Source organism: Dryobates pubescens, chromosome 14 (genome assembly GCF_014839835.1).
Source record: "Dryobates pubescens isolate bDryPub1 chromosome 14, bDryPub1.pri, whole genome shotgun sequence".
NCBI classification, from domain to species: domain Eukaryota; kingdom Metazoa; phylum Chordata; class Aves; order Piciformes; family Picidae; genus Dryobates; species Dryobates pubescens.
Window position 1 is genome coordinate 272,301 of NC_071625.1, and position 14,429 is coordinate 286,729.

Genomic DNA, 14,429 nt, shown 5'->3' on the forward strand with positions numbered 1-14,429 from the left:
TGTCACAGGATTCTAGGACCTGGGTGTTCAGGATCCCATTCCCCTACCTCTTAAGTGTTGGCAATACCACCTTTTGGAGCCTGTCAGAAAAGGGAAGGAGAGCTCTTTTCTCATGGCAGTATATTTTTATATCCTTATTTCTGTTGTCTTCATTATCTTAAAGGGCTGATAATGAATCAGTTTGGTTGCTCATCAACCCTCATTTTTAATGAAGAGATATTTACTGCAGACACAAACATCCATTCGTTATCTGGGGTGCTGGGATTTAACACACACTGGCAGTCACCTTTGGTACATGTGCAGTGCATTCTAGCTTTTTATAAGGCTGTTGGTTACAAATAGCTTTGAAATAACTACCATGCCTTCCAGCTATAAAATCACATAATAATTATTCATTGTATCACCATCATTTTTATTATGTTAAAAGAGATTCCTCCACATCCCCTCCCACGGCAGAATGATGTTGTCGAAGGGTTTTCGTTTGCCCACATGAATTCAGGATTGTTTAATGCCACCATACGGCTCTATCATCTTTGCTGAGGGGAAACTGACTAGAGTGAGACAGCTGCTCCATGAAACATCAGTAATTGGATTCATGTTTAAATAACGTGTGGGCTAAAACCCCCTTCAACTTCCTAGCTTAATTCTTTTTATTATCTACATGTAATCTGAGTAGGTTCTAACTAGAAGTTCTCTAAGAATTAGGCTAGCTGGCTTTATAGCTATAATTTAGGCATAGTTATACATACCTCTGACAATTCCCACTTCCTCTTCCATATTCAGAACATAAAAGACAAGGATGTTGAGATGATAATTTGTTTCTGAAAATGAATTCTCATTCTTCTAACCCCTCTTCCCCCAAATTTTAAAGTATTTCTGAGCCTTAGGGCCATTTATTTGTGTATTGTTTTCTCAATTTTCTCTTTTACATTTAAGGCTGCTAGAAAAAGTCTGATTTTAACCTAATTTTAGTGTGGTATATGCTGTTATCCAACCGCTTTAACATATTTTAGGCTTCAAAATGCAGTCATTTAAACTACTTTGGTTCCAGAGCATCTGATTTAGATATCTGTGCATTCACTTCTTAAATAAAGTGAAAGCATATTGTGTCATACAAGATATATTTTTTTCCTTCATTATCTGATCCCTATGCATTTGAACTTGGGATTCTGTGACAAAGACACAGTTGTTAGCCTGCTGATTGAATTTAACAAGAAGCTGGTGTTCTCTAAATGGGAGTGCCTCATTTCCTATAGCATAGGAGTACAGCGATGCTGAATGCACATATGTACAAAAAAAGAGCACTAAACCCCAGAAAATCCCCTTAACTCTCGGAGCTGGAAATTCAACCGCTGAAAGGCAATTGTACTGAAACTTAAGCCAAAAGTCATTTTCTTACGTGGTTAAGGAATTTTCAATGTAATAAATAAACTGTGATAAAAGGGGTCTGTCTGTAGAGGCAACTTCAAGGAGCTGGTATGGATTCATGTGTTTTGAGTCATCGTAGTTCCCAGCCAAATGTATAGCAACAAGAGATTTTCAAACCTCTTGTGCAATAATAGGCAAAATAACCCTCATTTTACTGCAGCTGCTCCATTCTTACTGTTAGATATTTGTGTAGACAATGCATTTTTGAAGCTCCTGCCTAGTAAACAGATACTACTGGCAAGCATCTGCCAACCCTGGAAGTGCATCACTGTTGCATCACACAGATTGTGACAGCAAACAGAGTCCAAGAGTGTCATCAATTTCACTTTTCACACATTTCACTTTTAGCCATATGAAGGTTAGACTCGGTCTGACCTAGGCATTAGGGTGGACATCTCAGCAGGGATGTTCAGCCCACTTAGGATTAGATTCTTTTGTAGTCAGTAGAAGAGGATGAGCATCTCCCAAGGATAATTCATCTTACCTCAAGGGGCTGACCTAAAACTGAATCCATAAGGTTTTAGCCAGTGAAGCTCAGTGAGGTGAATTCTATCCTCAGCTTGCCAAATCCTGTAGCTTGTTACTAGGGCATACTTGTGTATGACTTGGGAACGATCCAGGACGTCTGTGGTGGAAATTATATCATGTTTGTTATAAACTTGAGCAAAACAGAGTGTTTGCTTTAATGTGGTTGAGCAAAGCATCCTTTTGGATTGTAAATTTGGGAAAGGAACCTTGTGTCAAGACTCAGACTCTCTGCAGGTGGGCTCTGGTCTGGGAAGCTGTAGAGCCAGACTGAAGTTTCAGTTAATTTTTAAAAACATGATTCCATTATGGGATGATAATAGAAAGAATTATGACACAAAAACACGTTGATAATGAAACTTAGAAGGCTTATGACAAGCATCTTACATTGCCTGTATGTACATTGCCTTATAACAAATATTTAATGTTATCTGCTCAGGCCCTTTCCCGTCATTCGTTGCTGTATTTTGAAAATCTTCACCAAAGTAGATTAGAGTCACAGAATCACAAAAAACAGATGTTTGGAAGAGACCTCCAAGCTCAACCAGCCCAACCCTCAACCCACTACCGAAGGGTCAACACCAAACCATGACCCTAAGTGTCAGGTCCACAGGCTGCTGGAACACCCTGAGTCAATGCATCCTGCAAACCTCCATGTGCACAAAGCTAACACAGCTCCTGTGGGTGACATCCCTGTTCTCACAGCTGTCAATGAGTTGACAGAAATACTTCCAAAATAAGGAAATCTGCTCCTCTCCAGTACTGTTAAAGCAGCTCAAGAGTTGAAACTCTTTCAGCAGCAGTGTTTGTGGAGAGTCTTGCCATGGTACGTTGAGTTTCAGGATTGCATAGGAGCACATTAGTATGTTCTGCCAAGCTCCTGATCTTGGTATGTTCACTTGCACAGCAGTATTAACCTCTCCACAGTATTCTGTATGTGTAAAGAGATTATTTTTATCCAGTGGTTCCTGTCTGGCTCTGCGTAGTTACCATCCTGGGCCTTTTATTTTCTTTTGGGGGGTGGGGGGATGTGAAGTGGTGGTTTGGCTCTTAAATTGTTTTGCTTTTTTGGCACTTACGCTTGACTGGCTTCTGCCTTCTGTTTAATTCCTAAATATTTTTTTCTTTGCATAGTAGTTACTGATCTTTATCTCTTAACATTTGTATTTGTGGTGATGTGTTTGTTTTAGAGTTTCCACAGTGTGCTATAATTTATTCTTTGTATCATATTGTATGTTCAATTACTGACTTGGAGAGCAAAGGGGAAAAAGAACAGAAAAACTACCAAAGGCTAAAGTCTTCATATTGTTGTCCAACATCTGCAGTCAACACAAAATGCACTGAGGAGAACACAGTTGTTTCAGCAGACTCTCCAAGCCCAGGCCTGGGTAAAGTTGATAGTTTCAGTGGGACTCAGGGGAGTACACATTTTCTGCCAGCTCTGAAAAGACTTGAAAATGTGTTGAAATCTTCCATGTATTGTATTTGTTTTGTCTGTGTAGGCAAGTGCTTCTGTGTGGCCCCTGCCTTTCTTGATATCCTCTACAGCTGACCTTGTAGGTAGGTTTTATGTCTCCGGTGTCGATCAAAGGAGTTTGTAAAGTGCTTTTTAAAAGTGCTTTAAGAGTTGGCCTGACTCATGTTTCATGGGCTCCAAGGATTTATTTGAAAATACGTTCAGCAAATTAATTTTTATTTCTGTAAGGAATTTCAGTTCAGTTTCTTAAGTGTGATTATTTTTTTTGTCCCCTCTCCCTACTAAAGAAAAAAACAAAAAACAACCAAACAAAAAACCCCAACACTTTCTTATGATATTTATGATTTATTTAACTAGAAACCAAAGATTTCCCATTTTATGCTCTGATTCCACAAAACTGGGTGTGTAGTTTTTCTCATGGCAAAGTTACAGGCCACATGCAGGTGAAAGGCCTTGCACATGCCTGTACATTGTGGTAGGATTTGTAGAGTGGTATGTAGGTGCCTGCAACTTCTAATACCTTATTAAATTCATTATTTCATCTGTGCTGGTGGGACTTTGTAATTGTTTGGTGGTGGTGTTATGTTTGTCTCTGTGTGTTGGAGGTTTTTGTTTGTCGTGTTAGACCGGACTCAGTGGAGCTACTGAAGGGTTAAGGTAGTCTGCCATACTGCTTCAGCTGACAAGCAGAGAGCAGGTACCTTGCTATTTGATCTCAACCCTTATCTCTGGGGCATGGCTTGGTTGCTTGATTCGCTGTCCTAAGCATGTTTGCTTGGTTACTTTCCATACGAATGTTTCCAAAGCACTTCAGATATATGCAGATATAGCTGATTTTAAATATCTAGTAAAATGAGGCTGGTTTCAAGACCTCTGGAAGTAATGGGCATCAGTATCCTTACCCTTTTGATTATGGTGTGAGGTTGCCATACAATTGCTGTGTGGGGTGTGTGAAGCTGGTAATGGAGTCCTAGCACTGCAAGTGGAGATGAGCAGAATTCAGCTTCATCTCTTCATGATGGTGTCTTCAGAAAGGTTCTGTTCTTAATCTGCCCAAGAAGCATGTGAAGATGGGAGATCTCAGAAGAATATACTTAAAACTGCACCACATTTATAAGCAGATGTTATTTTGTGGTTTATGAAGCTCCAGCTGTATGCCAGAATCTTACATTTGCACACTTTCTGAATCTAGTCAGAAGCTGATGTATCAGTTTAGCAAAACCCAGGCTTTTCTCTCATGAATTTGTGCTGCCAAAGACATTTAGATACATTTGGATGAGGTTTTCCACTTTTGGATACATTTTTGTTTGTTTGTTTTGACACATGATGTTTTGAGATCACATGTGTTTGCAAATACGGCAGCCAGGAAGAGACCAAACTAATCCTTAAACAATTCAAAGACTAAGCTGATGCAGTAATGGCTTTTAGAATCTTCAAACTGCTTTGTTACTGAAATAATATATTGAACTTTCTCCCCCTTTTAACAACTGCATTTTCATTTAATCATCATTGCTATTTGAGAGAGAGGAAATCTGAGAAAGAAATTATTTGAGGGATGGCAGTAAAAGTTGATGTCAGTCTGGGCTGATGTCTGCCTTGTTTTCTTCCTTTATCTTTAGCCCTACTGAGTCACAGCCTCTTCCTAGAAAAGCTCTTCTCTGATAGCAAGTGGTGGAGCTGCTCAGCTACAGAGGCTGTGTGTGTGTGCACAGCTTCCCTTTCTGGCCGTTGTTTTCCAAAGCGTGTATGAATTCCTGTTTGTAAGGGTAGATACTTTTCCTCACAGGCCCTTGTGTTGCCCAGTCAGAACGTTCCTACCAGCAGGTGGAGAACAACTGAAAGAGGCAAATCCAGCCGGTGATCACTTCTTCTGAAAGGTGACCTTTTCAGAATGTCTAACTCCATCTTTCCTGTTCTAAATCTCGCTTCAGCATATCCCAGGAATATCTGTTGGCTGGACAGTATATGCAGAAAAGGACTTTTGGAGGGAGGTATCCTGAGCCACAGGAACCACTGAGGAAAAGCAAATGAGTGGGGAGAGATGTTAGAGCTGCCCAGCAGCCTGGAAACTCCCTGTCTCTGCAGCTGAGTGCCACCATGGGATTCTTCATCACAAGGATGAAAAGCCTCTGAGATTTCTGAGTCCTACTAAGTGTGATCTATCCCTTTGTGTACATCAAACTGACAATTCCTGCTGCTGAGTGAGGAGAAAGGTTTGGGCTTAGGACATTTGCAGTTCCTAATTTCAACCTTTCTGATCTGATTCTAGAAAAGGAGGGGGTTTGGTCTTTTATTTTAAGGACTTAATAGATGATAACACCCCAGGAGATCTGATGGTTAGGTTTGTGCCCATTCTGAAGTGGTCAGGTCCTAAGCACTGGGCACGGTGGACTAGATGTCAGTTTTGGATTTCTTCTTGGGAGACAGCAGAAGCCAGAAGCTCAGGTCACCTCTGAGCTGTTTTTAAGGACAACTCCTGTCTTCTTTCCCCTTCTGATAAACAGTGGCTTGTGATTCTGGTGGCTCTTCTTTCTTCCACACTTGCAGTAATCTGCAGTGCTCAGGTTTCTCCAAGCCATGAAGTTGTGGGGTGGCAGATGCTCCCAGCCCAGCTGTGTGTGAGGCAGCTGGCGGTGCTGTGCTGGCTGCTGTGTCTCCTCCAGGGAAAAGCACTGGGCCAGATTCAGCTTGTTAACATCCAGCTGGATCTTACTAGCTACTCTGTCACAGCAGCATGTAGAACTGGCAGCTGACATAGAGGAAGTAAGCATGGAACTGCAAACTGTTAGAGAGCAGAAGAAATTGGAAGCATCCCTTAAAATGGTGACCAGACTTCCAAGGTGTGCAACATTCATCCAATGCTGAGTTGTCAATTCTGCAATCACAACTGGGACAGGTAGGACTTGCAACCAGCCAGCACTGTGAAACAGAGTATTAACAAGCTCCTATGCTGGCCTCACCTTGATGTTTATTTTCTCTTCCCTCTCCTGCAAGAGTTTTGTTCTATAGGCATTCCTCTGCACACCACCTTCTCCAGGAACCTTTCCTTAAAGCCTGAGGAAGTGGTTTACTATGGGATCCAGAGGCAGGCCATCACAAACACACCAGAGTAACATCCTATGGTTAGGAAAGGAGTGTGACTTCCTGCACGCAGCGGGATGGGTGGGGGTGGGAATGGCTCAGCTGCTAAAGTGCAAGCAGCAGAAAGGCAATCCCCAAAGTATATAAAATTCCTATGATTCAGATGACTAAATCAGCTGAATGCCGGTAAATGTTCCACTGGTTCAGTACAGAGTCTAAGTGCATAACCTGCAGCCTTTCTGACAGCTAAACTTGGACTCTGGAAGCAAGCCAAAAGAATGGGGTAGTGAAAGAAGGTAGTAGAAGTGGTTTTAAGCATCTTACCACTCAACACTAATTAGCATTTTACTGTCAGCTAGGAACAGAGGTGGGGAACCTAGCTGCAGTGTACAGTTTCTTTGTTGAATTGTAACCTAGGCTTCCTTATTACTGTATTTCTGCTGCTTGTTGTTAATAAGCATTTTGTACAGTAAAGCACTGGAGTGAGGAGCCCAAGCCGGCTGCAACCTGGCCTGGAATAAGGTGGCTCATAACACTTTTTCCACTGATGAAAGAAGTGGAATGGCATGTGAATTCACCACACGATGCCTGCTTCTCTCGCTGCAGAACATATTTAATTAGATACTTGGGCATGTAAATTTATGAGCATCTTGTTTCCTAACTGAGGTACTCCTAATTCTCTCTGCACCTAACTGGAGAATGTAGACCTTTCCACAGGAGTCCATGCCATGCTAGGTGGTTGGACAGGGGCTACAGGAGGACTTGGTAAGACAGCATTTGGCTGCATCTTTTATTTATGAGAAAAGTGTAGGCTGATGGTGATACAACAAAGAGTTTTCCGATGGAGCGGTTCAAGGCCTTAGAAGTCTTTGTCCCTGCAGCAAACTGGTCATACTTGTGTCATCAGCAGGAACAAAGTTAAGAGAGACCACATTCATGTTGAAATATAAAGGGAGCTACCAGATGGATCACAACCAGTGGATGAACCCAGAAAAACACTTCAACCTACCCATTACCCACCAAGGCTTTTCTTGTTCTTTGCCAGCTGTTTATGGGGAAGCAATCCATTCTTGAAAAGAAGTGACGTTAAAACTACCATCACTGTGTCTGAGACTGCTCCAGAGCCTCATGCTGGTGCAGATTTCGAAGAGCACAACTCGGACTGAAGGAGTTGGGACAAACATTTCTTTCTCTCCTAATCAGCACATTCTCTGAGAAGACTGCCCCAGTAAACATGTATGGTTCTGTATTCCATTTCTCTTGTGTCTTTGAATCTGATAACCTAAGTTTTACCCTTAGATAACCTTGTGTGCCTACAAAATTTTACTTAGACGTCCATGTTCCTAAAAATAGTCCACGGATGAAGTGTTCCAAGCAGCAAACCGCAGCTTCCTGAGGTGGCGGTGGTTGTAGTGCAGTTTCTACTTCAAAGATTTTGTTGTATAAGTGATAGAGCATTGCAGAGGCCATGTCCAGTTTTACAATGCAGCTTTGCTGTTTGTGTTTCTTAATGATATTTGGATGCAAAGCCTGTGTCATTAGCTGGCTAATCTAACAGAGGATTGCTATGCCATGTGTTTTGAGGTACATGTGCCCCCTCCACTACTTAACAAGGCTGCTTAACTTGTATGTTATTTCTAGCTTGCAAGGAGCAAAATGCTGCCTATGTGTTTTAGTCATATATTTTATCACTTATATACTGGAAGCAAGCTTACTGTTGCAGGATATTTTTAAGACTGAAAGTTCAGGTTGAGTACTCTTGGTACAAATTGTTTTCCTGGTGTCTAAAGCCTTGCTTGCTCAAACTCTTTGGTAAAAGAGATCTGGCTGGGATGCAGGTTTGCCCAGTGTATTTAGAAGAGGCATTGTAAATGATAAATAGTGAATTCAAGTTCATTTGGCTGGGACAAATCCAAGCATGATGTGTGTTATATTCCAAAATTAATTTTAAAAGAAACCAAAAACATCAGGTGGGGAAAGTAGAAAAGGGAAAGTGAAATGGTCATTTGGCAATACCAAAATACTTAATTTTCTTGACAAAGTTCTTAATATTTAAAACCATTTCCATCTTTTGGACAGAAACCATGCACTCTGTAATTACTGGCAATAAAACTAAGGATTTAAGAGCTATGAATGTTACAGTTGGAGGAAACTATAATTAAGGCTGGCAAGACTGTTTCCTCAAGGACCCAGAGAGTTCAGGCAGCTTTTAAAAGGACATGGTAATTATTTTTCCCATTGAACTTCTCTGTATTGATAAATGCTTATCCTCCAGTCTTCAAGCCGTACTGTTAAGCAGTAAAGAATATCCTGAGTCACTTATTAATTTGTGTTTTCCAACGTGCTGTTTCAGCTCTCAGATGATTGATCTTGTAAAATGGTTTCTTCTGATTGTAAATCAGGAGTCTTCAGTTCTACATGTCCTATCTCCTGCTGAGAAAAAGAGAGCTGTAAAACAATGGATATGCTTAGAAAGTAAGCTGATTCTGGAACTCTGCACTGTGTATTTATTTGCATGTGCTCTCTTGTAGCCTGTTTGCTTCTGGTGAGCCAGGAGACTCTGTTGCTGCTGAATACAATAGTGGGAAGACTTAATTATACAATGAATGTGGCTGCACATGAGTATTGCCAGCAGTATCTGCAACTGGCCTTGGACTGTCTTGGAATCACTGCAGGAGCCACTGGCATATAAATCCCTCTTAGTCTGGTGGGTGTCCCTGGGGCAGTATTTTGTATCCAGGAAAGATGTTGTGGAGATTGAAGTGGTGTTAGCTGCAGCTCCTGTGAGGTTCCAGTGCTGTTAGGACTTTGAATACTCCATCAGCTCTCAGGAGCAGTGTGTCTTGGCACGGACCACTGACTGTCCTTTAGCCCACCAAACACTATGAAAGGGCAGGAGTACCTGGGAAGCCCCAGGGATGCCCATTCCCAAGTGCCTCTGTTCCTGCTCCTTGCACCATGGAATGCTCATCAGGTGGGAAGCACCAGAACTTGGCTGATTTGTTCCTGCTTTATTCTGCACTGAAATGAATACTGATTTTGAAAAAGGAAGATGTGTGAAGTGGGATTAATGAAAGCCTGGAGTGGGAAGTTATAAAAATCAGATAGTGCTAGTGACTGGAAAGGACTGTGCACTGTTTAATAGCTCCATGGGGACTAGGGATGCATGAGGAGAGAATGGGCATAGAAAGGTCTCATTTCATCTGTCTATCTGTCCATCTATATATCCATCCATCTCTCCCTCCTCCTCCTCTATCATTCCCTGTTTGCAAGGTATTTTGTATCCTTTTGCCAGAATCCTAGTGTGACTTGCATCATCAGACAGTCCCTACAGAAAGCTTGCAGAGAGGGGAAGCTGTTTCCAAGAGCCAGTCTTCTCTGGCTGCAGTGAAATGTGTGAGTCTGATAATCACAAGTTACCTTATCTCCTGAATTTTTTCCCACTTTTCATTTCATGTTCAGGCAGATGTAAGAAAAGTGTTTTGTTTTTTTTAAGGAAAACAGCAACAAAGTTAACAAAAAACCCCAAACAAACCCCCAATGCCATAGAGATTTTGTGAATAACTTGAGTTTTCAGGTTAAGCAGTGAAGGATTTAAATAGAAATTTAAATATCAATGTGTTTAATGATGTTTTTCTTCACAGAAAAAGGTGTCATAGCTTCCTAAAAAATTGCCTCTGATGGCAGAGATGAAAACAAACATGATTCTCAGCTGCAGGTTTATGTGTCACCAATGCCTCCTAAAAATTGTGAGGAGTTACAAACTCAAGTGAATCTGAGATACAAAGTGTGAGATTCATTTCAGTATTTTGATCCTGTCCTGTGAAATGACTCTGTGAGGACAGCAGGAGTGTTAGGAGACCATCTGACTGCGCTTTCCTGCTCAATTTATCAGTTTGCATTAGGATGTGCTTCCAGTGTGAAGATAGGTTTTCTTTCTAAATCATGCAATGGTTTGGATTGGGAAAGGTAATCAAGTCCAGACGTTAACCCAGAACTGCCAGGTCACCACTAAACACCACATCTACACATCTTTTAAAGCCCTGCAAGGATAGGGACTCCACCACTTACCTGGGCAGTGCTTTCAATGAAGATACTTTTCCTCATGCCCAACCTAAACCTCCCCTGGTGCAACCTGAGGCCATTTCCTTTTGTCCTGTTGCATGTTACCTAGAAGAAAAGACAGACCCCTACCTTGCTGCAGCCTCCAGTCAGGGAGCTGCAGAGAGCCAAGAAGGTCTCCTGTGAGTCTCCTTTTCTCCAGACTAAACAACCCCAGTTTCCTCAGCTGTTCCTCATAAGACTTGTGCTCTAGAAATTCCAGTTAATTAATTCCAGGTCTTTATTCCATTTAATTACTTTGAGTAAAAAAATATAGTAATGGGAGTTGTAATCATGATATGATTTAGCAGGCTGAGTTAAAGAGTGCGGTTGCACAGTTCTTCATTTCTGGAAAGCCAGCAACAAATACTTATCGTTCAGAAAACGACACCAGGGGACTCATAGCTGCAGTGGTCTTGGCTCCTACCAACTTACTTGAAACTATTTGAGTCTGTTAATATACAGTAATGTCAAAAATAAAAACCTGTTTAAATATCAAAGCACCAATTCAGCTGCCAAGGTTTCAGTGCCTCATTTGAAAGTGGGGGTCTGCGTTTTTCAGTAGCTGTTTTTTCAGTGGCTTACATAGGTTTTACCTCTGGTGGTCTCTGGGATGAAGTGTTTTGGAAGCTGAGAGGGAAGCTTTGGGAAAATGGTTTCTCTTTCATGCAATACTCTGGAAATTTTGTTTTTCCCAATTTTTAATGAAATTGCTTTATTTTTTTCTCTCTCACTTTTTTTTTTTTAAGTGAGATATATTCCCATGTAACTTCTTCCTTTGAGGCATTGATGTTCCTTTTATTCTGAGATAGTGAAGTGCTATTTTCTCAATTTTGAGAGTGAAGAATTCAGAGTAAGAAAAGCTGAAGTTCTTTGTCCAAGCCATGGAAACAACTGTGGCTGAATTATTCCTTTAAACTAGGTGTGTCTTATCCTAACCTGAGAGCTTCCTCGAGTAGTTCATTCCTCCTCTCAGAAGTACAGGCTTTGTAATAAAAGGGAATAAAAAAGAAATGGATTTATTTAGCCCTCATTTGCTTTCTAAGACCAGAAAGGACTGTTCTTATCATACATTGTCAAGTATTGTCATCTTTTACTGAGGTGTGTATAGTCTCAAGACCTAAGCTGGCACAAGGCACAGCGATTCACAGCTTACTAAGCTACAGCACTGAGCGAGCAGCTGCAAAACACTTCAGGCCCTGGAAAGGCAAGACATTAACTAAATGAAAATTGCCCAGACAGTCCCAGCAGGTAAATTGTGCCACATGCTGATTTGAGGGAGGGAAGTTCCTTTCTGAATGTAATCTGATAACTGGCTTGCCTCTGAGTATATGGGGGATGTATACAAACTAGACCTAAGTTTGATCTAGCATGTTACTGGCCCCTAGTTATGGCCACTCTCTGATCATTTAGAGGAAGAAAAACAATTTTTTATTCATTCTTGGGAAACCACAGCTGCTGGTTGCATGCTTGAAGTTGGTAACCTTTTCAGATTACTGGCTGGGCCCTGAAGAGACTCTGTGTAATTTATAACTAGTGTCTTAACAGCCAGGAGCCTATTGATCAGAGCTACCTTTTGCTCAGTGTAAGAACCTGTACAAGATTCTTCCTGCCAAGCTTACATTAATGTGAACATAACCTTACATACATTTTAAAGCTTCCTGCTCAGCACCTTCTGTCTGAGGTCATTAGATCTTCCAAACTATTCCCACCTTACATTTCTTCATTTTTAGAGGTTACTGCTTTCTGCACCTTTCAGTTGAATAATATTCTGAAGCTCCATTTCCATGCTGTTCAACATTTCAGAAGTGTTTCTGAAACACTAACCATCCTGTTCACTGCTTTATAAACTGGGGAAATAAGGCATGTTCTTCACTCTTACAGATTTACAATCACACTCAAGGATTTATTTGTTTGGCATTTCCTTTGCATGCCAGTTCCTGTTGAACAATAAAATGTGATAGTGAACAATAGTGAAGCATGTAGTCAATAGTCTGGTGGGGCCTAATATACCAATGAAAATAACTATATGGTCTTTGTTGACTTCTGTTGGAATGCTCTTGGGGTGATCTAGTTTCAGAGCAGAGATTTCATATCCTTCACTTTTAAGATATGATGAATTTTATCTTCCAGGAAGTAAAATGAAAGACTTGAAGCATCTTCTCTAACTACATTTTTCTCCCTGTCTGTTCCTCAATCTTTTCTACCTTTTTAGGAATTGTTCAGTAAAAGTATGAAAAGGTGAAGTGAAATACCATGCATCACCCATAAATTCTTCTTGTGGGCCATTGTGCTTTGTGTCTTAAGCAGAGTGTTCTGGATCTTCACCTCTAGCTTTAGTGCTACCAATAATGTTTTGTCTTCAGTGGTTTGGGTGGGTCTGGGTTTGGAACTGTGTTTTTTTTGGAACACCTCTACAATGGATCCCTGCAGTTTTCAGTATGTGGAAAAGTTACAGCATACAGTAGAAGACAAAGTAAACATGCCAACAAAGAGTAAAAACATAAATCTCTGTTTATTCACCTGCATGCTAGAGATGAGTCCTATTCACAGCAGCTAGCTGAAATAGTCCAGATATTAAAAGGCTTGGGAAGAACTGATTTTTTTATTTTTAAATGCCTGGAACTTTGTTCCAGGAGATGTTGATTTGCAGCAGCAATATGCTGGATGAAGTTTGCTGTTGCATGTGCCTTCAGATAGTGACACAGGAGAATATGTACCTGGGGAGAATTCATTGCTGTGCAGTTTTGTGCAATTGTGTGATTAAGAAAGGGGTGATGACAGCCTGTGCTTTTCTGGGTGCTGTACCACGGGAATGGAAATTTCAGACCTTTCTGAAATGGAAACATCTGAGACTGGTGTCCCAATGACTTTTACTCACCTGAGAGACGTAAGTGCACGACCTGTGGACACTGCTGGCCAGCACTTCCCACCAGCATTATGTTAAAAGGAACATAAAGGAGTCTTTGGGTTTTATGTTTTTTCCTTTCCACAGCCTCCACACTGACACCATGTTTAAAGAGTTGGCCCAAGGTACAGTAAGTAAGCAGGAGCACAGCTATTTTTTCTGATTAAGAAGTGGAACTACCAGCCTCTCCTTGAGCATTTGCTTCTGCTTCCCAAGGAAATTAATTTTCAATGGAAGGCAAATAAGCTTCCCATTTGAAATATGCTGGGGAATGTAGGGGTTGTGACCTACTCTCTTCCCTCTTCCTACATAAAAAAGCCTGGAAGGAGCAGTGAGCCCTTGAGCCTCATATGCAGGTGAGATCTAGGAGATACTGAGAGACAAAGAGATAAGGCCTTAGCTGAGGAGTGTGAGTTTTCAGAAACCTCTTTGGGAGAAGGCAGCAGCTGGTTTGGAGACTTCCCAGTTCCTGCTGTAGATGGCTTAAGGTCAGTTCTGCGCAGGTTCAGAGCTCTCCATGATGAGCAGCTAGGCTGCTCGGTGCTCCACTCTTGTGCTTTACTGTCTGCAGGAGAGCTGTGACTGGCAAGTGACAGAGTGGTATCCTGGTGGGAGGGAGGCAGAGACATCCCTTCAATGAAACCAGTCTGCTGTGCCACTGAGGCAATAGAGCCTCACCATTGCATGGAGGTCTGGTTGGAGAGAGCTGAGCATTGGGATATATCCTAGGGGTGGGGCAGACTGTGCCTGCTCTCTGTCCCATCAATTCATTCATACAGTTTTCATCAAATACAAGTAATCTGTGCTGTTGCCAAAGGTAATGACTTGTGGTGCTTTGCCTCTGAATGTCTGGGGAAAAAAGCAGAATCTGAGGGCTGGGTGTCAGGAGGGAGGGGACAGGCTGGATTT

At 41.5% G+C, this 14,429-nt stretch overlaps 1 protein-coding gene across 2 annotated transcripts in view; it reads left to right on the forward strand.

The window, feature by feature from the left end:
- RSPO2 (R-spondin 2) overlaps window positions 1-14,429 on the forward strand; it is an 80,995-nt gene that overhangs the window by 20,423 nt on the left and 46,143 nt on the right. The window lies entirely within an intron of this gene.